The sequence below is a fragment of the Serinus canaria genome, chromosome 1, assembly GCF_022539315.1.
Source record: "Serinus canaria isolate serCan28SL12 chromosome 1, serCan2020, whole genome shotgun sequence".
NCBI classification, from domain to species: Eukaryota; Metazoa; Chordata; class Aves; order Passeriformes; family Fringillidae; genus Serinus; species Serinus canaria.
The window spans coordinates 11,097,009-11,123,902 of NC_066313.1; the positions used below are offsets into that span (position 1 = coordinate 11,097,009).

The following is a 26,894-nucleotide window of genomic DNA, read 5'->3' on the forward strand; positions in this document are numbered from 1 at the left end:
ACTCCTCTGAGAAGAAGGTTTACTGACTAAAAGACTTGAATGTGCCTTCCTTGTATTGTAAAGAAGCAGAGTCCAAGTGATTATTTGGGCTATTTACAGTCCTTTCCCTTGTCTTTCTCCCCTTCTGGAAATTACCCTTGTTCCTGACCTTGATTTATCAATTTCTATCACCATTTCAAGTGGAGTTCAGCATGTGAAGTTACATGTCTGTATCCACATTAAAATGCTGCATTTGTGTATGTCCATGATGAAATGAATTTATAATCTATGCCTATTGTTCTGATAATCAGGCACCCTTTTCTTTCAATAAGGTTGATTCCAAGATACTTTCATCTTCAAACAAAAAAAGGATACTTTTATATTTTTTTATAGAACTGTAGAATGCATCCATCTTTGTTTGCCCTATAAATGTGTTTAGTTGGAAAAACTTTAAAAAGTTATAGTCAGTGTGCGTATTTTGAAGTAGATAATGATCTCTTTTTTGTTTAAGTAATTCACAGAAATGAGCACTGCTTTTAGCATTGTAAAAATGTTACCACAGATAACTAAAGAATAGCAGTAGGAATATTGTGCCTTCTTTGCACGGCTAATACATGCATTTGCAGTGTGAAATCAAGATATGCTTTCACAGCAGTGGGGTTATGGACTGTTGAAATACTCCATCTTAGAATATTATAGATATTTTTGCAAAAGTTGTGTATATGACCCAGTGAACACCTCCCATATAACTTTAGTGTCTAACAGAGGACTGAACATTGAAATGCCTACCAGGTGTCGCCTGTGAGGCTCCGGGATGCCCAGACAAAAAGGTGCCTTAAGGAAAAGCCTGCTGTTCCCTCTCTGCTGGCCCGGGGAGCCCTGCCTGCCGCAGGAGCAGCAGCTCCCAGGGGTGCAGAGCCGGGGGCCCCGGGCCCCGCAGCAGCTGGGAGAGCAGAGCGAGGGCAGGAGCCAAGCCAAGGCACTTGTGACTGCTCTGAGCATTTGTTCTGCCGGCTGGAGAGGGAGCAAGCGGCTGGTTTGGGATCTGAGCTCTGCCCTGAGCCTTTCTCAGAGCGGGGGCCAGTGTCTTCCAGCTGCCATCACAGAGCCCTGGGCAGAGAGTGGAGGAGTTTTGTGGGCAGAGCACTGGGAGAAGGCTCAGTCCTGTGCGGGATCTACTGGGGCTTCATGAGTTACAGCAAAATTTAACACCCGAATTATACTCAGTAAATATGAGACAGGTGAATGTGGGTTCTTAGATCTAGAATTATGTGGAAATCTTTCTTTCAAGTATGGTAATGAATTTTTAAGCAGTATAAATTATACTGAAGAGACATTTGGGTGCTTTTTAAGTCACCTGCACATTGTGCAGGTCAGCAGAGTAAATTATCTTAAAATGTAATCTGTAAAATGACATACCTTGTGTTTTATAAATTTACACATCCCGGTGGCCATTTCTGAGGGGTGCATCCCTGGGCATGCCAAGTCTCCCAAGGGCTGAGCATTACAAAAGCTTGACCTTTCCCTTCCACTGGGACACACAAAATCTTGCATGTCAACATTGCAACCTTCCAAAATATTGAAAGAGTGTTGTGAACAAGGGGAGTTTTGCAGACATCTGAAACTTTTTTTCTAATTGCGAGAAATGAGGAAGAATGATGTAAAAAAGCTGTTATTCTTGGGTGGGGCAAGAGGGAGTAGGGGAAGGAAGGTTTGAGTATGGAAAACTCAACCAAGTCATGTAACTCACAATGTTTGCAACCTATGAAAATATTGATGACAGAATTTAAATTGTGTTATGCTGGAAGATCACAGCTGCAATGGCTTATTTTGTCTCAGAGCATGGCTGAAGCAACAGAATATTTTACTTAAGTACTGCCGTATTAATAGTAGGAAAGAAATGAGTACTGGAAAAGAATTCCAGATACTTACGAGGTATCTCATTTGGGGACATGCATTGGTTTGGTAAATTCCAATTCCCAGACTGGCAATAATGATTGTTACTGTTTACCCTTTATGACTTTCAGAGCAAGAGAAGCCAACTTCAGGGGCATGCATACTGTGATACCCTCAGTGGTAAGTACCCTAACTGCAATCAACTTTATTACATTTTTGTAGAGTGGAGGCATTTTCAAGACCACACTTGATGCAGCTTAGTCACACAACAGCTTCAAATGGCATTTTGGAATAATAGAGCAGTAATGTGATACAGTCCATAATGAAAATCAGTGTACAGCACAGGTGGTTGCAAGCATTTGTGTGGTCAGATATAAAACCTTTGCTATGGGTACAAGCTACTGCTTTCCCACTTGAGGAAAGTATAATTAAAAGTGGTTTCCAGATGTGCTGGCACACATCTGCTGTTTTTAAGAGGGAATTTTGCAAATACAAACTGAGCTGTATTGCATTCATCGTTATAAAGCCGTTGATGGTTTTTCAGGTAATAAAAAGATTGGAGGCATCAACACTCCCACTGTAAAACTGAGGTGTCTTTAGACAACAGCATTTTGTGGTCACTTTGTGTTCTTAGGATTTTCCATGAGTAGTTCATAGCTAAGGTGTGGCAAATATGCAAAAAATTTTTCTGGACAAAAATTAACACTTATTTAATGAAAACATGATAGTTGATTCCTTGTAGTGATTCTATTTTTGTTACCAGGTAGATGTAGCAAATTTGTATGGTTTTGCTTGTTTGTTTGTTTTCAGGGCAGTGAATAAATGATACTGTAAAACATTAGGATTCAGTTTCTTTAAACAAATTTTCAAGATGTGGTAGTAATCAGGAAACTAGAAAAATATGATAAATTGAAAATAGACCTTTAATTTCGTTTCACAAAGAAAGCAGAAAAAACTCTTATTATAGGCTTCCATGATGCATCCTTAGTTGAACTACCTGGAAGAAAATAAATCAGAAAACAATTAGAAAAGATGATAGGCTTAAAAATATTGCTGAGAGAAGATTACAAATCTTTTGTTTTAGCTAAATAAACAACATGTTTGTCATAATATCCCACTGATTTTGTTAAAGCTTGTATTTCCCCTGGTAATGCTGCTATTAAAATAAAATCCCTGTTTCAGAAGTAAGTTTTCACAGTTCCAGAAGTTTTAGATACTGCTCCTACTTGGAATAAGCATAAGGGAAGAATGTTGTGCCTGCCACCTTCTTACTGACTCTTCTAGCATTGCAGAGGTACCCATAACTGTGATTTTGAGTTGGTTTTGAAAAAAATGAAGGATGTGATCTACTTTTCTGAGGGTCTTGGACTATTGGCCAGACTGCTAAATGCTCAATGGAGAGAAAGTTTTCAAGTAATAAAATTAATAACAATATTGCCACACCTTTGCACAGGTTTTCTTTACTTACTTCCACAGATGTGACTTGTAGGCTCCCTTTTCAAGTGAGAGTCTAATCCTTAGCAATTAGGGAAATACTGACACTGAGTAAATCAAATGGATTTCTGGATTTTTCCTCTTAGTTGGACTCTTTCATACAGCTGTTGCTTTTTTTCATTTAAATCTTTCTTTCTTGACTAAGCAGTATCTAAAATCTCTTTTTTGAGTGTGTAAATGTCAGAATAATTTGCAGAAGATTTAGTCAGAAAAATGGCCACTGAGATCAAATAATCTTTAATATGAAAAATAACATATTGTCTGTACTTAAGTTTTTGGATTAGCTTTTCTGTCTGACACCTTTTAAGTTCTTACAAAGGCATTGATGGATTTAGTGAAGGATGCAAAAAACAACCTTGGTAGCAAATTGTCCTGTGTGCTTGATTTTTCTGGAATAACTTGCTGTGGTCCTGGTGCTGCTAAACAAGAGTGCTCTGGCTTTAAGAATTTCGTGCCTCTGAGACAAAGGGTCCAGATCAGCTCATTGCATCTGGCCTGTGAATGGGGACTTCTTGAGGATGCAAGGAAATGGATGACAATCAATAAGAAGGATATTAATAACAACAGAGTGAAAATGCTGATTTCATCAATGCTGCTAGCACAGCTGACCTTTTTCTTTTAATGCATATACATTGTGATGGCTATGGTATATTATAAATGCTCTATTGTGGCATAAAGGCTTCAAATTTGTGCTCCCAGTGACAGTTTTACAAGGATATATTTACTAACACATACACATACATTTAATATTAAACCACATTTAAATCACTGCTTGCCCAGGAGGCAGGGTTTTAGCACTGAGCCATTGTGTTTGGGTATTTTTCTGGCAAAATGCCATTTGACATGAAACTTAGAAAGGTCTAAAAAAATACAGACATTCAGATGTGAAAACGTGCAAAATGAACGCTACCTGGCACTTAAATTGCACTCTGCTGCAATTAAGGCTTGTTAATAGTCACTCATCAGAGTCCAGCCCTGGCCAGACCCTCACAGTTTTGTACATAACCATTTTGTATAAAGGGTCAGTTTCTATAGAAGGTCTGGTGGGTTAGACGAAAGAAGTAGTTTACTGAAAAAAAAATATTTAAATGTTGGGGAGGTTGCATCCTTGGCAACTGCAGAATTTTGAGTGCCTTTGGATTATTTACATTGCTATTATTTGGAAAATAAAATAACATTTTACTCCCCCTGAGTGGGGGAGATGTGGAAGGGTGTTTTGGGGCTGTGCATCAAGGAGCATGAAAAAGGCACTTCCCTGGATGTCAAAGACCCTATTTAGAACACTTTTTGGTTTTGTTTTTGGTTTGGGCTTTGAACTGTTGATGTTAATATTTTCCTGTAAATCAGGAGCATTGCCAGCACTTTTTATGCCTCCCAGATACCCAATCTTCACCTTAAAGACTTCTGGCTGTGGCTTCACAGTCAGTTGCCATAAGAATATGGTCTATAATGTTAGAAGTTTTGGCTAAGGCCTTGGGAAGATTAAGCCACAGGAAAAGAAATAATACTCTGTAATATTACGACTAATTTTTGAAAAGAATGTCCCTAGGATGAAAAAATTCAGGGAAGAAAAAGACACATTCAAAATATTGTTTAAAAAAAAATCTTCAAATATTTTGATGAAATTACTTTACAGAACTTGAAGACAGATCAAAATTAAGATTTTTTTTTTAGGTTCCATAACTTTCTGATCTCTGAAATAGAAAAAAAGATAAATTATCATTTATCTTATAAATAAAGGTCAAGGGAAGGTGAATCAGATCAAGTTATATATTTCCTATCAGAATATATTGAAATATCTCATTTTGTCATGTTTTTCTACATGTATATTAGTCTTTGGGAAAAAGACTAATAACCAAACAGATAATTTTGAACTTCAAACCAGAACTTTTAAATCCAGAAAATATTTAAATAGAATATTTTAAAAATTTCAAAACCCTCCCTGCTTTTTTAAATGACAAGTAAATTGACACATTTCCTTACAAATAACTTTCTTTTTAAAGAATTAGCATTTTTTGGAGGCAAAATTGTCAAAAATATTTCCTGCTTACTCTATCACATGATACATGTATATTTTGCACTTATTCAATTGTTGTGCTTGTGATTTTGTACCATGTGAAACATTAACAAATTATCAGTTTAAGCTGTGAGTTTTCACCTTCATTCTTAGAAAATGAAGTCCACCAGAGTAGAAATACATGGAAAATCTATTTTCAAGGGCTTTGGCTGTGGATAAACTTCATGTGCTCATGGAAATAAGACCACTGAAACCATCAGAAGTGGTGTGCTCAGTGATTTACTTGAGGTCAGTATGTGTTACACCACTATAAATATACTAGATGAGACCTGCACACAGATAGTCACACTGCAAATAATCTTGAACACAGCCATGCAGTAACTGCTGCCCTGAGCTTTCACCTGCTTTAGGTTTTCCCCCAGTGCCTGGGAAACCTGTGCAGGGCATGTCTGTAGCCAGAGCAGAGTGAACAGCAGCAGGACAGAGTCCTTGGGGTGGCAGAGGTGTTCTGCAGGGAAACTCCACACCCCACTGTCCAGCTGGTGGCTCTGATCACTTGCCTGCTCCCAAGCCCCCCATTAAACTGGGCTGAAATCCCTTGGTATTTTGCTGCTTCCTAATATCGTCCTGTTGAAATGTTTCAGTGTTGTTTAAGGAAGGCTTAAAGACACAGCTCTTAGTAGGGTTGTGATTCAAAGTGATTGTGCCCTGCTTTTTACAGGTCTTGTGAAGGAATATCTGCTTTCAGCCAGAAATGTGAGTGAGCACTGTGCCTTCTATTCTTGTGCAGGTTCATCACTTGTGGCAGTAGCACTGAAGACAAGTATAGCCCCTCCTCTCCTGTCTTGCATAACTATTTCTATTGTTTTCTAATTGAGTGCTTCAGAGTTGAGGTTGCTTCTGATCAGTGCTGATTCAACTACTAGATGTACAGAAAAGCAAGTAGGTTTTGAATATTATTTTCACTTTCCCATGAGGCATCTAGGAGAGGCTTTTATTTTGAGCTATCCAGTCTCTTCTAGAACTGCCTTCCAGTTCCAGGTGATTAAAGGGATATTGTATATCTCTGAGCAAAGAGCTTGAGCTCTTCAGGGGCAGAGCATGGGTTTCTCTCTCTGTCAGTAGCTCAGTAAAAATGCATGTCTGTGCAGTGTGTGCAGTTGCTGTTGACAGACACTCCCTGTTAGCTGGGACCGTGTTGGTAGTCTGGAGCATGATATCCCATTTTGGGCACTGGACAGCAAGATGGGGGCAGAGTAGAGTGACAATAATCAGAGATCCTGAAGGTCTGATTTACAAGGAATGTTTGAATCAAGTGGAGTCATTAGTAAAATGTGTTAGGAAGGACAAGAATAGCTGATGGTGCCTTGTGGACACATAGAGGTTCCCTTGTGTTCTCTTCAGCCTATCTTCCCATTTCCTCCTCCATTTTCCACATTCCTGATCACCTCACCCTGCCCACCCCAACACACAAACTTTTCTAACTTTTCAGGGGGGATTTATGCACAGTGCTTCTATTTGTTAAGCTTGTAAAGAATTGATCAGGAAAATTTAACTTCTTTCATTACAATTAACGTCTCCTGTTTGATTTGATTTGATTTTGATTTGTATGGCAAGAGCTACTTTAGGGGATGACATTGTTAAAAGAAGTCTATTCAGCCTTTATCATTGCTCATATTTCCAGCTGTATTTCCTAGTGTAGTGCCTGAATACTTCCATTGCTTTCTGAAATAATAAGGAACAACCTTCCTGGGGCTCTTGGTCCAGGAGCAAAATCTCTCTGCTTTATTTTTTCCTCCATCCATTGTTCTCACGGACATATGAAATGTACCACTGAAAATTCAGTGTGAAAGTCTTGCTTCACAAAAGCTTAAATAATGGGAAATTCTTATCTAGCAAATTCCGGATAGGTGACAAAAAAAAAAAAAAAAACCAAAAAACAAAAAACAGCAAAAGAAACCCCAAAACCAAAAAAAATAACTGAACAACCCAAACCCCCAAAACCCTAAACAATTATAAATATTTCCACTTAGCATGGCAGCTTCCTATGTGGCTAAGAAAGTGCCCATGGGAAGATCCTGTACTTCCAGAATAGCTGAAGATAAATTAGGATTTGAACATTGTGGTAATTTTGTTTGGATTTCACTTTAGCCTTTTCTTACCACTAAGTGAAACAGACATGTACAATGCTAAGAATGTGTGTCTAATGCTAAACAAATCCCTTTGTACATAAACCATGAGTACACGGAGTCTGTATTTTGCCAGTGGATGCAGTAGCATACTATAATTAAGATTTGAGAACACACAAATGACAAGCCCTTGATAAAAATGGTGACCTGCAAAGTCTTAGTGGTTAGCTAGAGCTGCACTAGGATACTGTATCTTCCTTTAAAATATAATGGATATTGAACACTGAGAAATGCATCACATGCCATCAAAGTTATATAGATAATTTCTTGTCAAAAGTGTTCAAAGCAACATGCAGATCTTCTCTTTTGATGTGAATGGGGGAGTTACTAGGGCAGAATGTGTCCCATAACATGATAATAAACACTTGTTCCTCCTGAGCAACCAGGTGTCTTCCTCACTGAGTGCTGCCTGTTTGCCTTAGTGCTCTACAAAGCAAATTTACAGACCCTGTGTGCCAGGAAGTTCTCAAACTGGAAAGCAAACATAGGATGGAGACAAAATACACCAGGGCATCCAAACCAAGTCTAGTAGAGCAAATAGAAAACATCAACAAAAAATAAATGGAGTGAGGGAGCAGAGAGTGTGTTGGAGATGTTTGCTTTCTTGAAGAAAATGAAAAAATATAAAATTTGTGGTGTTTTGAATACAACTCATGGGGAAAAAAGAGCAAAAAAACCCTCAACTCTATTAAGAACAGGAAAGAAGTTGCTAAAGTAAAGCAATATAATTCATGATGGAGTGAAGACCATGTGGTCTTAAAATATAGCAAGAAGAATCCTAGAAATAAAATTTACGTAGAAGCAGGTTTCATATTACCTACAGATAGTTAGGAAATGTGAGGTTACTGAGTAGAAGGTGTGCACAAAAATCTGTGTGTGCACTGAAAACTGGAGTTTTCAAAGGCAAATGGAACTCTTTGCAGTTAAAGACATATTTAGGTAACATTAAAACATGACCAACTGATCACCAGATCCTGGCTCATGGTTGAATGTAAATTTAGAAAAAAATCATCTTGATGAAACTGTACAGTTGTGCCACAGAATGTCAAGAGAAACCTTGGAAAATAAGTTTTCTAATTACTACCTGCTTAGTTTTAAACAGTGTAATCCACTTGAGTGGTGTGGACTTTGAAAATTCTTTTTCTTTTAATCTTCTCAGGTAGAAAATTTTTTGTTTCTTTGGGTTTCTAAAAGAAAAAAAAAAATAGAACAAACTATTTCCTTTCATGAACTGTTTGATTCCTTATCACCTCTAGTCTTCCCAAGTTTTTCTGGCTTTCTAATGCTGAATTCAGCACAGGTGGGTTTTTTTTCAACTTTTGATGTTGCCTGTACCCTGATTTCTATTCTGGAGTGTGGTTGGCTTGCCAAAGTGCTGAAAACTTCTATTTGAGCACCATAAAAATGACAAATAAGGTCAAAGTTATGATACAACCAGTGCAGGAATGAGGCAGTATCTGGTCTTGCTGCTGCCTTTCTGTGCTGGGTTTGTATTTAACTCCAAGTATAATTTGTCTTCTGAGCACAAAACTGATTTTTTAATCTTTTTTTTTTTTTCTGGCACACTGGTATTTTTTTATTGCTTTTAAAAATCAAAGAAATGTTAGGAAGACTTGTTATTGCCAAAAAAAAAAAAAATCTCACAGAGGATCAGTATCCAAGGAATCAGAATTTAGAAACCTGAGCTTACAGTGGGATTTGAAGGACACAAGGGTGCCTACAATAGATGTCAGGCTTGTGATGAGATTGTAGAAATTGAGGAGCAAAGAAGGAAACAAATAGAGGTCTGTTGTGACCAAAGTTATGAAAGAGAGAGGAGGAAGGGACACCACAAGGAGGTGGATAATCCTGGGTAAGATTTCAAAGTTTTCAGAGCACACCCAAATCAAACCTCTGTGGTCCCTGACATTTTGCCTGTTACAAGCCAGTGCAGCATTCCATCCAAGAAGTATATGTTGAAAATGTGTTTTAAACTGGAATAACTCATTAGAATGGGTTCCTGAGTAATGAGTCAGTAAGGGGTGAGGAATTACACAGCCTAGGAAGTAATTACAGTGCCATAGGAGACTGATGATGTACAGCTCTCAGACCAGAAAAACTGGTGGATGAAATTAGAAGTGAAATTGCTGCTTTACTCTGTCTCTGAGGTGGCATTTCTGCAAAACAATAAAACCAAGATTTTTGGTACTAAGGACCTGAAATATGTTTCCCCCAGCCTGCCAAATCTCAAGTTAAATGTCAATATTGCTTTCAGAGATTCAGTTTTTAAAATGTCCTGGAGTGAATCATGTGTCCTCTTACACAAAGTCTTACAGCCAGGCCAAAGCCATTTTCCCCCTTATATGCAATAGGGGCAATGAGACACAACTGAAAACAGGAAAAGAGCTTTCAATGAGAAATATAGGAAATACTTAAAAAAATATTTACAAAACAGAAAAGGAAGCATCAGGTCCATTATCCTAGAATTAAAGTACTAGTTCAGCACTTTTCTGTTTATCTTCTAGTCATGAACATTGGTTTCTGGTTTTCTTCTTGCCAGCTATATGTAAATCAAGCCTCAGTTAAAACAAGAGAGCAGACTCTGATTTTTTGTTCTGTTAACCGTGCAACAAGTGTTCTCTTCTCAGCAGTTTAATGTGATATCACATTAGTTAGAAAAATGACCTATATAAGATTGTGTGCACCATACCTTGGTGGAAAATACACCAGAATAAAGTTGAAATGATTTATTTCCAATGCACTAATACAGAAGTTAGGAAGGAGTAATGGTCTTTTTATACAGATGATTTTAATTTATTTGGGTCTGCTGATTATCAAACACTTCAGACTTTACCTCTGAGAAGACAAAAGTGGTATCAAAGTGATTTTCACCACCTTATTAGCAGCAGGCAAGCAAAAGACCTTGGTCTTAAATTAAGAATTCAGGTTTGAAATAAAAAATTTCTGTATTGAGTTCCCATGGGGTTTTTAATGAGTTTTTTTTTTTTTCTGTGTTTCTCTGTAACTTACTGATATATCTACTGCTCTTTTGTTTTTCTTTAGAGCTCAACCTCCAAAAGAACAGTGCATTTAAAATTCAGCATTAAATGAATAAAGCCCTGCCACGCTAGAAATCTGTAGTGGCATCACACTTGGGTTTTTCTGTTGGCCACATCTTCAAACTGAAATCCAGTTGGGAAGTTTTGTTTCCTGGATTTTGAAACAGTCCAATGCTCCCTGTAATACTACTTTGGGGCACCTCGTATTTTTCCTGCTTCCATCTTGATCTGTTCTGCTCAATCCCTTCCTATTGCTCATTCCCAGTTGTATTCCTGCCTCTTTTTCCAGGTTGCAAACCTTTGCATCACACATGCACTGGACACTTCTTTGTTTACTAACCTGTGATTGTTGCTTTTGCAAAGATTTTGCTAATAGTGGTTATGAGGCATAGCTTTGGTTTTCTTTTTGTTTTAATAAAGATGTGGTATAAGGCATTTCTGTTCAATTAAGTTATTCAAAGTTTATGTTTATGCAGGTAATTAAATGAGATTCTTGTGTGGTTTTCTTAATGTGCTTTGGTTCAGCTGGTTCTGTCTTTACTCATGCCACACAGTATTTTCTAACATTTTGAATTCATTCCTTAGTCTTATAGTTCAGTTGTACTGTTTCAAAAATTTCCTGTGATTTATAGGACAAAAATTTTACTTACTGTACCCTCAGTGGAGGCAAAGAAGTAGAAATTAATAATCGTTCATTGAAACCTTTTACGCTGTTATATTGTTCTCAGGAACCCATTCTTGGGGAGTTTGGGAAATATTTCCATAATCTGATGTTTAAAGACCATTCAGAAAATGAGTTCATTGGAATTTATCTTTGGAAAAGCCTCTCTGTCCATTGATGGGCATAGAAATGTGACTTCTTAAATGACTAAATTAGGTATCAAAAGCCAGGCTATAGGAAAATCATTACCCTTTGTTTTGAGATCTTGTAAAGTGTGCTATTAAGCTTGAGGAAAATTAGAGGAGGATTCTCATAACAGAAGTAAATTTCAAAATTCCCACCTCACTCTCTTCTCTGAGAGTTGAAGTAGTGCAAAGTCCCTTATGTTTTGAAATCTGCTTTGCCTTTTATTTAGGGAGAGTCCTACATGACTCCAAACAAGGACCTTCTGTATTTTAATCTGGGGAAAACAAATTCTGGGTCTCAGAGAACATATTGCCCCATGATATTTGCTGAAAGCTTTTACACAGCAAGGTTCTCTTTTCTGTATCTTGGCATGCATTTTAGTCAGTTTTATTCCTGGAGACCAACTCCCACATCATTATAACTTCTATTATAAATCTAAGAAAATGTCAATATTCCATCTGAAGGAAAAAGCTAAGTGTAGAAGTTGGGTTGTACTTTACACATACAGTGCTCATCCTATGAAGGGTGCAAAAGCAGCCATTTTTGAGTGTTTCAAAAAATAACACAAGCATATAAAATAAGAGTGGAAAAGGAGATTTGTACTCAAAGATTGTCCTTGGCTCTTCCCACATAAAGTTCATTCCCACTTTTTTCTGCTCATTATGAATACAAAAATCCTGCAAAGCCTTCTTGCATTTTTTCTGAATGCCATTCAGATAATACATGAAGAGTTCTTCTTCATATCAGAGATGGGACTGGAGGTGAAAACCAGACCTGGTTGGAAGTGCCCTTGTGTAGCTGCAAAATGGCTTTTCAGAGCCAGCTGGCCTCATCAGAACCTGGGGGCACATTTACAGTGTCTTTAGGCAGCATCTCTCTCTAGGAACAGCAATTCTCTGGTTTTTTTAAAGAACCTGTTGTATTGCTTGTAAAGAATTTCTAGTATTTCCTTATGGTGGTATAAAAAATTAGTAATTTTTTTGGATCTGCAGGTATAAGGTGGAGCTAAAAAACTCTAACAGGTACAGGTTTGGGAAAATAATTCTTTATAAACTGCAATTTGCGTTTGCTAAATCATCAAACTACATAAAAATTTGGGAGTGGCAGGAAAATTTTTGAGCCACTGAGGTGTGTATCTATATATATATTTATATATATTGCTTCAGCAGTGTTTTCTTGATTTTTTTCTCATAAAAATGAGTGATTTTGAGACAGTTGAAAATAATGGATATCCTGAACTTATTATATGGACTCTTGGAAGGCAAATCAGCACATATTTTGTGACTTGAATTTTGAAATTATAATGTCATGCTCTGTGTGATGGCTTTCAATTTGTGTGGAGCTTACATGTAGAGGTAGGACAGTAGATAGGGCTTGTAGCTGTGCTAAGTTTTCATAAATCCTAGAGCAATAATTAAAGCTGATCTGCTTTTCATGCTAAACATTGTTCTGGAATTTCAGTATGTTGAGAAACATTGGCTTCATAAGCAGTCATGTGTTTCTAATTCAGCAATTTTAATTACAGGAAATTTAACGATAATGAATAGTAACAAAAAATAAAATATAAAGGGAAAAAAAAGACAAAAGAGAACTTAGTTTCCATCCCAAGAAAAGAAGCTTTTTGGTAATAAACTGGTGGCTTTACATTGGAAAATTCATTTGTTGTATTTAGAGCATATATGCTAACTGTTAGCAGCAGTCTTCCATTTTATTTTTGCTTTCCTTTTTATTTTCTCTTTGGTTTCCTTTTTATGGCTGCAAATATCTATTTAATAATTGGGAAAACATGATGGTAAGGCATGATCCTAAACAGGAAGGCAGCTGGTGCCTTAAGACTTTGGTAAAAGGATATCAGATTTTGTCATTGCTGTAAAATCAGTCATAAACTTAGGCAAGATTTTGGCCCTGCTGAACAAGAGTTTTGCCATTGCTTTCAGCAGAGTCCAAATTTCATTGCTGGGGTGTGATAAGTAATAGCCTGAGTCAGAGTCTGTGGCAAGCAGAGGAAAGCTGCCTCTTTGGCTTGCCTTGGCTGAAATGCTTGTGCTCCCTGTGTCTGTATCACAGTGAGATCCAACCGCTGCCACTTGTGCCTTTCCCAGCAGAGTATCTGATGATGGAACAGGCACAAAGGTATGTGGTCTTCTGCTGCATTGGTTTTCTTTTGTTTTCCAAAAGTGGTGGGAAAACTGTTTGAAGGAGTTGCTGATGCTGTGTCCTCTCTACTTTAAGTTTTAATAAATAAGATTTCAGTATCCCAGTTTTGGAGGAGGTCAAAGAATGAAATAACTAAAAAAGAAATCTTCAGCAATTCACACCAAATTGAGCAGAAGATGATAAAGTGTAGGACCCTAGGCCTGGAGAACTGGCCAGTTAAAATACCAACTGATCCAATTAAAAATAAAAGACAAATTCATGCTATTGTTGGGGAACTGTGGAGGTCAGTTGCTTGTGGTGATTCATTTGGCCAAGAGCAGCAGCAGCCTAAATTAGACAGATTTCATTCAAAATCATCTTTGACATAGAGCATAATCAATTAACTATGGTGATCCTCATGTCAAATGTTATAGCTGATGAATTAGCTTTACCTAACCCCGTTGGTAGATTTATTTATGGGCTGCATACTCTGTCAACATACATAGATTTAGGGCATTAAACAAAAAGTGAACTGCTAAGTAATATGGCAGCTTGTCTGGTTGCCACTTTTTTTTTTTTTTTTGGAAATAGAATTATCAAATTTCAAAAATACAAACTTTCAAAAGACTGCAAGTTCCAAGTAGTGACTGACAGACTCATTCTTAATTTTCTTCACCTTCTTTAAAAACATCTGTTGAATTCATGTTGAAATTGACTGCAACTTCCTTTTAACTTCAGTGTAATTCTACTTCCTGTTTAAGAGATGTTTCTTCGTAGCCCTTCTTTTGGAATATTCAGTAACAACAAAGATAATAGCAACTTTAAATATGGCGAAATTTTGAAACCTATTTTGTAGTCTAGAGTGTTGTTTGAAGAACAAATGAAAACCTAAATGGCTTGCTTTTCACATCTGACATGCCTTAGGTTTTAAAGAAATCTCAGTGCTTTCCTTTCAAACTTACAAAAAAAATCTGATATTTTTAAACCCCAAGGATCTAACCTGAATCTCACCCAGTAATTTCTGGTTTCTCTGTGCATACTTATCAGCAAAGATCGGGCGACTATGATAATAAGAATTTCTGCCATCTTTGCTTTTAAGCTAGAACATCTTGATTTGTTTCCTTATTTTGTTCTTGGTGTCATGCCCTCAACTGCCTGCTAAAAATTAACCAGAAAGATGGGAAGGCATGTTTGCAAGCTAATGAACTTAGCCATTTTAGTTTCTGATGTTCAAATGCAGCACATTATGTTCATGATTTGTGTACAAAACTAATGTGATACATTACAGAAGATGGAGCCAGGCTCTCCTCAGTGGTATTCAGTGAAAAGTTGATAAGCAATTCTATTTAAAAGCAATTTGAAAAAATGGCAGCTTTTTACCTGGGGGTGGTTAGCACTGCAGCAAGATGATGAGAGAGGCTATGGAGTGTCCATCCTCGGAGATATTTAAAATCTGATGGACACAGCCCTGAGCAATCTGATTGACCCTGCTCTGAGCTGAGCTGGCCCAGGCAATCTCCAGAGGTGCCTTCCTGCCTCAGTTTTCTGTCTGAATCTGTAATAGAGTCTTGGCTAATATAATAACTTCGAAAAACATAGGAGACTGTAAGCTAATAGTCTTACAGAAACACAAATCTACCGGATTCTGAAATTGTATTAGTTGTATTTACAAGATATAAAATATAGAGATATTATGTATTTTGGATAGTATTCAAAGCCAATCTTAAAACAGAACTTGGTAGCTCTGTTCCTAAATTAAAAATCAAAGTATTTTTACTGTCATCATAAACAAGAGGATTTTGAAGAGTAAGACCATAGAAGTTGAAAAAGCAGAAAAGTCACAATGTTAATATTGTGTTTAAAACCATGTCCTAGAGGCAGACATTAACCAGCTGAAAAGCACGTAAATTAGGATCTTTTTAAAATGCTGAGTTGCACAAATCATTCATAAAATTGATGTATGTTGACTTTCCACTTTCTTTTTTTTTTTTCCTTCCATTAAAAGTGTGTTTTCCCCTTGAATCTGCCCCAGTCTTTTAGGAGCTGTGCTCTGTCCTTGATTCTGGAAACTTTGGTGTGTATTTCTGTGGAGAGCTAAAGATTTCAGTGGGGTCCGAGTGCAATATGATGATGTTGTTAACAGATTTATTTTCATACTGGGAGGGCACTCAGAGCCTGAGCCCAGAGCCCCTCACTCTGTTAGGTACACTCAGCACAGAGCAGGAGAATTTCCTGCCCAAGGAGCTGCCCTTTAAGCACAGTCAGGGTGAGTCCCCAACAGCTTCCATGTAATGACATTGGTATGCCCCACCTTCCCCCAGCTTTCTAAGGGGGACTTTGGAGTACATCTTCCCTTGGATTAATTGTAGCTTTTTAGGGAAACTGTTCTTGAAGGTAAAAGGTACCTACAGAAGAGAGGAAAATAAATTAAGGAGTTATGACACATTTGAAACATTGGAATGAGCAGGTGGAGGAGTGTGTCTGATATCTGACACTTGGGTTGTGTATTTGCTTGCCAAAAACTGTTTTAAGAATTGTTAATTATTATGTATTTGCAGTAGTTGATATTGAAAAAAATCATCACTTCTTTTTTTTTCTTTCTTTTTTTTCTTCCTGAATTCATAGGCACTATATGCAGATAGCTATGTGAAACACAGCTTCTAAAATGGTGCCCTTTTGCTACATCATTAGCTAATGTCCTCATGAGCAAACAAAGAAAAAAATCCCAAATTTATAAACAGTTCTTTTGCCTTTAAATTAGCAATTGCATATTTAGTATGTGTTTGTTTTTTTTTTTTTTATTTTAAACTATAGTTAAAAGCAATAAACCAAAGCTTTGAATACATACATGGACATGTTTTAATATATTCATGAGTGATCAAAATACAGTACAGAAATCACATATGCTGCTCTGCTGCAACTTTCAAGGTTCAATCCATCATTCTGGAGCCCAGGGGGCTGAGATTTGACATCCTGCCTAGAAACCATACTTCAGATTGGCTGGAACCATGCCATCTCATGTTCAGGTTAAAAGAGCAGCTGTAATTTGTCTGGGTAGCACTTTAACTATGCACAGCAAATTGTAAAACCCATTTTCAGTAATAAACTGGAAGATAAAATAGGTCCATTTGCTTCATTTCCTGATCCATACAAGATTTTCATCATTTTGGTACAATACTACTTGGAGTTTGATCTTACAATGATGTAGATTTCTGTAACAACCTTTCTCAGATTAGCAGGTTTTTTAGCCTATAGACACTATGTAGAAGACTTCTCTTTAGGCATTTAGTGGAAGCCTTTTTCTATTGTTCTTTGGAACTGAAAATATGAGAATAATTTCATAGTAGGAGTTAAATTTATATGTGATTACCACAATAAATAAACCCCAATTGTACTCTTTTTCAGCTGTAAATACCAGATGTGAAAATACTCTATCCTGTTCTCTTTTTTCCCCTTTTATGTCTTAGTGTGGCTTGCTTGCAAGGGAGTAGCAAATGTAACTATTCCCAGCAACACAGTGAGATGGTTTATGTACACATATATATAATTTTTCTTTATGGCTTTGCTTTGTAATTATTTTATATTTCAACATTTCGTGTTTGCAAGTGTGCCTTTCTTTTTGGCTGAGCAGCAAGAAGGGAAGGCAAGGGAGTTTTCTGTGTCATTTAGGACCCCAAGAAAATCATCCCAGGATAGGCTTTCCTCAAGGGATTTGCCAATGAGCCCAGTTGTGGGCAGCCTGACCAGAGGCAGCCCCTCTCCCCTGTACATGAAGGCTGTGGGTTCTGTTTCAGTCCTTTTTGGATGTTGCACAGTTTGAGCTCCAGGTCTTGATTTTGATAGAAGTCTGCAGAACCTTTGTGTGCCCATAGACTGTAGAAACAGCTTTAAATACCATTCTACTTCAGTAAACAAGTAATGGCTTAACCATTAAATAATTAGCCAATCCCCTCTGAATCCTTGGTACATGTACTTCACCAGCCTTCCTAAAAGTGTCAGATTGTTGGGTTTTTCTTTTCACAGAGCCATTCCTCTACCTGCATCTCTACTTGGACTTCTCTCTTTCAGCTCCACAGACCTCTCTGTTTTGGGGTATGTTTCCAAGTCTTAGAGTTTGCTAAAACAAAAGGAAATCCCCCTGTCACTCTTCCTAACCCCTGTGCCCCACCTCTGAGCTGAGCAGTCCCATTCCCAGACACATCTCTGGTGCTGCCCATGCATCACCACGGCAGCACCAGGGAAGGCTCTTTCCCTTGCCCTCCCTTCAGTACCAGGGGGCATTTTGACACTGTTGGCAAGATGCTCGTCTCTGTTACTCCATTGTTGTAGCTAAGCCCCACTGAAAATACATTCTTGCAAGAGGTTTGTTTCCTTTAGCCCTTTAAAAATGCCTCTGGATTAAGAATTTTTATGCAGTTACAGTGTACTTGTATTAGGCATGTAATTTGCTGGGGTAGCCAAGCCAGGGAAGATGCAATGTGTTTCTGTATATTGCATTTCCCCCTACCACAGTGAAGCAAGAGCAGGCTGCAGGGTAGCATTGTGTGTCTTGGTGGCCACACAAGCACTGGGTATTCACTGGAGACTTGGAGGTACGGCAGCTGCATATAAATATGCATACTTGGAGAGATCCCTGCTTGTGCCTCCTTGCAGGGTTGATTGGCTGTGCTGCTGCCCCTGCAAATCAATGAGCATTTCCCTTGTCTCTCAGCTGCTCCCTTGCTTGGAAGCAGACAAAATGGTTAAAAACACCAGCAGCCCACAGAGGGCTCCTGAGTGAGGGAGACTTGTTTGCTACAGCACTCAAAACATTTCCCTGAATCTACAGTAGCTCTCAGTAGATGAATTTAGCACTCAGCAGATTAATTTAGCTCACAGTGTGCTGGATTTAGAAAGAAAAACTAATATAGATGAATACATTCTGTTCAGCCAGCATATTTTGTTTTGCAACAATACACATGTCTTATTTGAACTGCAATCTGGTTGGAAAGCATTTTGCGAATGGTGCATTGGTCATAAAAATGAGTCATGCTTGCTCATTTTTTAAAAAGCTCTCATCTACTGCAGATTGAGGAAAAAGGTATTGAGCAATTCACTGGAGAAAGTATTGGAATTTCAGCCATCTCTGATGAGCTCTGGGCAGTTTTTAAGGTAGACTTTCATATTTTCTTGCAAAAAAAAAAAAAAAAAAACAACAAAAAAGCAGCAGCTTTTCCTTTGTTACCTGCATATCTCAGTGTGTGATGTGCACCACCCTGCTCTTTGTAGCTTGGCTCATCTGCCTTGTGGGCAGGGTTTCCTTGGAAGGATCTCCAGGCTGGCAGCTGAAGGTATATCCAATGGCTGTTGGGAAGAACTTGAGTAGGATAAAACCAAGATACAAAATCCATTGTTTCATGGTTTTAGCTTTCTTTCTTTAACCTGGAACATGTCACAAGGAAAGTGGGACTAGATTCCTTGTGGATGATAATAGGGGGGCTGCTTGCTTGTGATTACAGTCATGTTTGCTATTTCAGGAGCTAGGAAATTAAATAAAAAAGATATAAACTAAAAATATTTTTTAAAAACCCAGGACCTGATGAGAACATTTGAACAAAATTTATTTGAACATGAAATGGTCAAGGAAATGAAAAGAAAAATGCTGTGATATGACAAGCTGGCTTTGAAAATATTATCCTCAGTAAATGAGTATCTTATAGGAAAAACTATCTCCCAACAGAGCTTCCAGAGTTCTTCTTGACAAAGTATTTCCACTACCAGCAGCAGAGTGATGATTATAAAACGTTCTTTCAGCCTCTCAGCATTTTTAAAGGGAAGAAAACCCGCATTAAAGAATGGGTTGAAGAGCAAATAGCTTCTCTCAATTGAGTTGGTGTGTACAGTGCAGATCTAATTTACTTGGGAGGTTCTCTGCTGTAACTGTGATGACTGCTTTATAGTAGTGATTCCCAAACCTATTTAATCAAAGGACTACTGAGCCTTTTGGAGAACACAAACCAAATATCTTCCTCTTAATGATACTGCAATGGTTTTCTTTCACCAGTAGATAAAAATGAAACAAAACTTTTAGAAGGTTTCTTTTGCCCACTTGTTTGTGTACGGCCTTGCATGTGCAGAGATATGCATATGTTTTCTTCTCTGTTTTTAAATCCTACAATGCTTTTGGAGTTTGTCTTGTGATATCTTACAGGCTCCCAGCAGCTTTTAGTCAGTATGTTGAGTGCTGCAAGGAAGACCACAGAAGGCTGGAGGCCTGGTTCCTATGTTTGCCAGGAGCCTTGCCCACCAAACCACAAAGCATTCTGTGCTCAGTTGCTCTTCCTTCTAGATGGGAAATTCTGCTTTCAGTAAGAGACAGCAAAGTGGAAACCTCTCAGGCATCATGTGGGAGTTCTCCTGTGAGGAGGATGAGGCAAAGTGGTGCATCCACAGGATGTGCAGGTAGGCAGCAGTGACTCACCGTGCCTTCTGCCTCCTCTCTTCCAGGAGGGGTGGGAGGGTGTTAGGAGTAAATCCTCCTCCTGGGAGAGGAGTGAGCAATCACTATGCCACATGGACCTCACTGGGAGCTGCAGGAAGGGGCTGGAGGGGGATTGGCACCACACTGCCCTGGCAACCCTTTGCCCCTGCAGCTCCCAACACCAGTGAACAAAGGATGAAGATGCAAAAGACAGGAATTATTCTAAGGGCAATGTTTGGGACACAGGAAGCAAGAAAAGGCTTCTGCTGACTGAGGTCCAGCTTTTTCTTGGTGCTAGTTTAAAGTAACACAATCTTTCCTTTTCCTTGACTCTGTTAAGGTGGTTTCATAGATAAATAGGAATCATGGAAAGTTAACTGTAGGTCACAAAGATGCAACTGTACTTCTGCAAGGACTTTGTGAGTGCTGCAAGGCTGAGTACCCTAGACCCCTAGCCTGTGCAAATTAATTGAGGGGGGATTAGTAGTTAGCTTTTCTTTCAGTAGTTTGAGATTTGCAAATAGACCAAACTTCAGTGTCTTCTCTGCCAATGGGACAACACCAGAGCATCCTGCTGCTGCAAATCCTTACATTCCACAACCCACTTCATTCATCTCCTCCTTTCAAGGTTTTTTGTGTTCTTGGCAACAGCTACAGAGGAAATTAAAAGCTTTACTTCCAGACTATCTTCAAACATGGAGGCCAGTTTCTGAAAATCCAGTTCTAAAAGCTTCTGGTTTTATTGTTTGCTGGGCTTCCCTGCCAAGATCTCCTTGCTGTGGCAAAATACTGCCATCTGTAAGATATATTAAACTAGATACATTTTAGTGTGTTGGTGCTTGAGAATACCATACTTACAGCCTTGTTATGGTTTAAGATAGTGCCAGACTTCAGGGCACACAGGACCTTATTTTAAATGTTTAGTTGGCTGGTTGGGTTTTTTCTTTTACGGTTCAGTGTGGTTCAGCTTAAAAGTTGCAGCTTGGGACACATCCATAAATTGGGCTAATTTAATCTAGGTCTATTATATATAAATGGACATTGTAGCTCTGATGTGTACGTGGATAAAGGGGATAACATATATTGGAAGAACTGACTTGTCTGTACATTATAAAAGTATGAAGTGTTCCAAGCACTCCAGCAGTGTGCTCCTATAGATTCTCATAAAGAATATTTGCTGCTGCAGTATTTATAGAAGCTAATGGATCTCAAAACTTCCTCTTGATCGTTACAGTAGTATTTATACTTTTATGCAAAAACAATTTCATGATCATATTAAATGAGTTAGGAACACAGTTATTTCTTCCCTGGAGCACAACTGGCCATTTCTTCCTATTCCTGTGATATAATTTTAAGCTGCTATTTTCAATATTCTTGATATTGCTCAGAGGGTTATAAATGATAAAGTGAACTAGATAAGAGATGTTTCAGCTGTGCACAAACCATGCTTTGTTATGGGAACAGGACCAAAGAGCCACTACAGATGCAGTCTAAGTTGTTTAAAAGGATTCCTTGTTGTCAGGTATTATTTTCATCTTACTTTGAGAAACTTGGAGAATAAACAATAGACTAAGGTTGACTAGCTCAATACATGGTATGTGGAAAGCAATTCGTATCACTGAAGCAGATGTCCTGTTTAATAATTTACTGCTATTTGGAATTAATATTTGGTTTGTTTTGAAGTTTAAATAAGCTTGGATATAGAGATTTTTTAGTTTTAGTCCCAGGAAACAGAAATTTCATTTAATGAGGTATAAAAACATTTTAGCTCCTGAAGTGTTACTGTTCACTAGAAATCATTTTTATTTATGATTTTTGTCTGTATTAGGCACATGATTTACAAGCCCTGTTTGCCTTCATCACCTTTTCCTCTTCATTCTCCTGTCTCTTCCCCTCACTTCAGCAGACTTACCTGTCTGATAGAGATAATAATTTGTAATAACTCTATATCTGAGGAGTTGTACTGGCAAAGTCATAGTGGCTACCTCTGGCTGCTATCTCTATGTAGGCAGTATTTCTTCATGATATAGTGGAGCTATCTCATTTAAACAGACTCAGGTGCAGGGAGAAAATCCCAGTCTTCAGTAAATAAAGTGGGTATCACTGTCCTGAAGACAGCAGTGTTTAGAATTTTTATTTTTTTCTCCATATTTGATGAAAGCTTTGACAAAGGGTGTTGAACAGTATGGTATGATGAGACATATTTTCCCAAGGAATTAAGAAGAAATAAAAGATGGTACTGAAAACAGAATGGATTTTACAATTGCTTTGGAATTTTGTACACAAATCACACATAGCATATTTCTTTCTTCTCCCCTTTATTCTGTTTTATTTTTTTAGGTTTGCTTTTCTTTTACTGCCTATGTTTATAGCTATGGGAACATCAATTTTTGTATCAAAGGCTAAAAAATGCTGCACACAGCAAAATACCACTGGCTAACCAGTTTCAGTCTAAAGGTGTATAGAGGGAGGAAAAGACACTCCATTTTTTGCTTTCAAGCCAGCCAAGATAGCTCATCTATGCACAGAACATTCCAGGGGCAGCAGGAGAAAATCTACGTGCACAAGATTTGCTGAACCCTTATCACTCAGGAAGTGGGAGGAATAGTCTGTAGATTGGCATTCTAGTCTGGGTTATCAGAGACTTAGTCATGGTTCCTGAGTTATCACAGATATCCTGATGTTAAGTAGCATAAGTAGTTTTCCTATGCCTCAGTTGCCCATCAGGTAAAAATAGGGATCTCTTACAGGGCTGTTGTGGGCATAAATGCCTAAAGCTTGTTAAGTGCTTGGCTCATTCAGTAAGGAAGCTTGTCTAAGTACCTCAAAGCACAGTTTAGGCTGGAATGTGTATATGTGGTATCCATGCACCAGGGATTCATTAATATCTCGGGAGACAGAGGCCTAGTGAGCCTTAGAGGATGGAAATATCAGCAATGCACTGAGCTGCTCTTGTGTGAGAACCAAGAGACACTTCTTGGTGGAAGGCAGTTCTTTGAGCTGTGGCTGGACATGACTAAAGTAGAAAAATATTGAATCGCTTGGTCCAAGGAGATGCCAGGGAATGAGAGAAGGCTCTTCTGAAATTCTGCATTGAGAGAGGAGGAAGTGGAAGAGCACACAAGCAAGTACTTTATAAGAGGGAATATTTCTAGAATGGATATTTCACTTTGGAAGTTAGACATACAGGAACAAAAAAATGGAAGAGAATCAGGAAACAGGATGGAAGAAGGATTCTTGAAGGAGGATTTTTTTCCTGGTAGACTATATAGATCAAGACACAACTGGGGAGTTGGAAAAGGAGAGGGAGAATATGATGGAGAAGAGAGAGAGAGAGTAACAGTAGCAGCTACTGAAACTGTTGTCAATTTATTGTATTTTACTAGTGAAAGACTAATGTTGTGGATGAAGTCGTGCAGAGGAGGACGTCACAGAAGGATCAGAAATCAGAAGAGGCATAGCTTGCAGCAAAGAAAATAATTTTGTGAGAGAAGATTTCTGTATTAGAATAGTCAGAAGAAGAGTAATTATTGAAATACTTCTCTCCAGCTGAAAAACCTCTGCAGGGAATCCGTCTGTTTTAGCAGAGGGAAGAAGGGTGCTCTAGAGATAACAGAGCTCTTTCAAGGTTAAAGGCAGAGGTCACGGTGGTGCTGTAAATTCCAGCAGCTCCAGCTGTCTGCAGCAGGCCCCAGGAGGAGACCTGGGGCTGGCTGTGAGAGGGAGCCAGGCTGTCCACGGGCGACGGAGCCGCGGCTTCCCTGGGTCAGGACAGCGTCGTAAGTAAGGGTTTGGCCATGGAGGCAACAGGTTCCCGAGGCAAAAATAGTTATGGGTGGGGGATGTGACTTGTGTGGAAAAATACTGAGAGATGAGGCAGTCAACAAAAGGGAAAGCAGAGGGAATGCTGAAGCTGTACCGGGAAAGATGAGCTGGAATTCTTTCTAAGAACAGATATCAAAATTTTAAGGTAGAGAATAATCTTTAGAATAATGTGTAAGTACAGAGAGTGTCTGACTAGATTTAGAAGATGAAATTTTCATGAATTACCTTTGAGAATCTCAGGGATTAGAGGTATTTTTCCTTGTTTCGTGTTTTTCTTTGCTTTGCTAAGACCATTCACTTTCACAGGAAACAAACAAAAGTACAGTGACATGTTATCTCATCTCACCTCCTGTATAACACTATATTCTGATAGATTTGCCAGATGAGGTTTTTGTTTGGCTTGTTCAAGGGGGTGAGCAGCAAAAGGAATATAAATTTCTCCTGTTTAGTCACACTAGTGAAAAAATGAGCAATTTGGCATTTAGCTGTCAGGTCTATGTACTGCTCCTGTACAAATCTTGTTTAAGAAGGATTTAAGTAAATACAAATGAAGAACTGAAAGCATAAAACATCTGGAGCATTTTAAAGATTCACTGAAACATAATTTGATTATTTTCTATTGAGCTAATTATACCTATTATGAATTTTGAAAAAATCCACTTTGCAACCATTGTTATGTAACTTGTGGCTTTTCTGTTCTTTGAAATTCAGCTTTCCATTCATGTGGTATATTGAAAAATGTTACAAGACAAATTACAAAGCTCAACTGAATCAAGGCCAAAAATCTTAAGCAAGTTATTCTTCTAGATAAATAACTAATATAGTGCCTACTCTTCTGTGTTTTTTTTTTATTTTTTATTTAATCAAAAAGAAATGCTAATGTAATAAGGCAGGGCTGAGCAGGATGTGCTTTTTTTTTTTTTTTTTTTTTTTTTCCTGGTGTATGGTTTAATGGAGTTGCTCTGCACCTATAGTGAGGTATTTAGGATCAGTTTGTGAGCCACTATTCCTGTGTAGTATTTTGTCTTCACCAGTCTGGAACAGGATAGTTTTGCTCCTGCTAGCATTTGGATGTGGGGTTTCTTCTCCTTGGGGAAAAAATTCAGACCCTGGAGAAGCTGCAGGGAAGAAGAGGAAAGCAGAAAACTGCTGTTTGCCTACTGAAGGGAGATGAAGAGGGTGATTTCCAGGGGGGTTGCCTGGCTGTAGATCTGCTCTGGGTGCCCCACAAAGTAGCTGCCACGGGGATTGAGCTGCAGGGGATGCTGACTCAGTGGGAAGTGTGGATGTGCCTTCCAATCCTCCTCCAACTGCAGTGGAGGTTTTACTTCTCTCTTTTTCTGCTAAAATGGGTTCACAGTGCAATTCAACTCCCTAGAAAATATATTAAAATCAATACTGGTTTAAATATTTTAGGAGTAAAAAAGACTTAAAAGACTTTGTCCTTTCTTCTTGCAGCAGTGACTGAAACTCCTGCTAACAAAATGAAAACAGTTATATAAGCTTTGTGTTGATAAATTGGTCATTGCTTGGGTACTGTTGTAGGAATCTAACTGGAATTAGCAAAGCCAATGTTTGAGTCCAGTTTTATCCCCAATTTAAGAAATGAAGGGAGCTTGAAGCCTTACAAAGTAGAATAGATCTCACTCAGGAAAGAAAAATTAACTTTTTACCCCCAAATCAGTCATAATTTGCAAAAAAACCTTGAAGAACTCAAATTCATTTAATAAAATATTTGATTAATGTTTCTGTATTATGCTTTTGGAACAACCATTCACAAAATAGATTTTTTTTTTAGAAATTTGAAAATCCATATGACGAAAATCCCTCTAAATAGTTTGTGGGTTTTATCACACAAATGCAGAAGAAAGAGAGAAAGAGAGAGAGAGAGAAAGAGAGAGAGAGAGAAGAGAGAAGAAAGAAGAAGAAAGAAAGAAAGAAAGAAAGAAAGAAGAAAGAGAGAAAGAGAAGAAGAAAGAAGAAAAGAAAGAAAGAAGAAAGAAAGAAAGAAAGAAAGAAAGAAAGAAAGAAAGAAAGAAAGAAAGAAAGAAAGAAAGAAAGAAAGAAAGAAAGAGGTTGGTTCTTGTCATACCTTACTGTTTGTTTGAAATATAAAAAATACCATGAGCACCTTTTTTTGCCTACAAAATTATCCAGTCCAGGTTTACTAGTAGCTGAGGTACTGGTAGGTGATTTCTTCATGTTTTCTTTTTAATTAAATATGACTTCTCAGTCTTTTCAGATTGACCCTGTTCAGCTGGAAACATGCATTAAAAAAGGGGTATTTGTTAAATATTTAAAATTCAATGAATTTAAATATTCAATGATTGTCAGCATTTTTGATGAAACTTAGAGGATTTTATATTTTTAGCTAATTTGCATCCACTTACTACCACCTCCAGTATTATTAGCCTTTTCCTCCTGAAATGTGTAAGTTTGTTGAGTTCCCAGTGTCCTAGGAGCACTGGGGGCACCCTGGGAACACTTGCTAGGTTCTACTGGTTGTATTCTAGGGAAGTGACACAGATAAAAACTGGGAAAACAAACATCTTGACCCCAAGAGTGACATATCATGGTATATCTGAATCTACCTTGAGAAGAAGAACCCGATTCCAAGCTGGAAAACTGTGGGTAGCTGGCACAGGGGTTAAAACAGAGACAATCTGAAAGGCAGGAATTTGCAGCTCTCAAAGTTCATTGGAGATATTTGTTGTTGTGTTTGTAACCAGCCAAGTGTGTTGCTGATGTAAGGTGCATGAAGCCCATTGCAGTATTACACAAAAAAAGGCCATAAAAACACTGTGCAATGAAATTTGTGCTGCCCTGAAATGCTTTGATGCTACCACAAAGGTATTCCATTTGTGCTGCCCTGAAATGCCTTGATGCTACCACAAAGGTATTCAACTAGATGTTTCCTGTTCCCACAACTTTTTAAGCAGGCATCTAAACTGATAAATTTCTTTTCTCCATGGTTAGGTGGAGAACATACAAAGACATTTTTTATAGGAAGATT

At 38.1% G+C, this 26,894-nt stretch overlaps 1 long non-coding RNA gene across 3 annotated transcripts in view; it reads left to right on the plus strand.

Moving 5' to 3' along the window:
- The window catches only part of LOC108962419 (uncharacterized), a 228,388-nt gene that overhangs the window by 131,581 nt on the left and 69,913 nt on the right, over positions 1 to 26,894 (plus strand). For all 3 annotated transcript variants that reach the window (XR_007778231.1, XR_001991040.3, XR_001991041.3), the window contains one exon: positions 2,007 to 2,055. This is a non-coding gene — a long non-coding RNA (uncharacterized LOC108962419). The remainder of the gene's footprint in view (positions 1 to 2,006; positions 2,056 to 26,894) is intronic.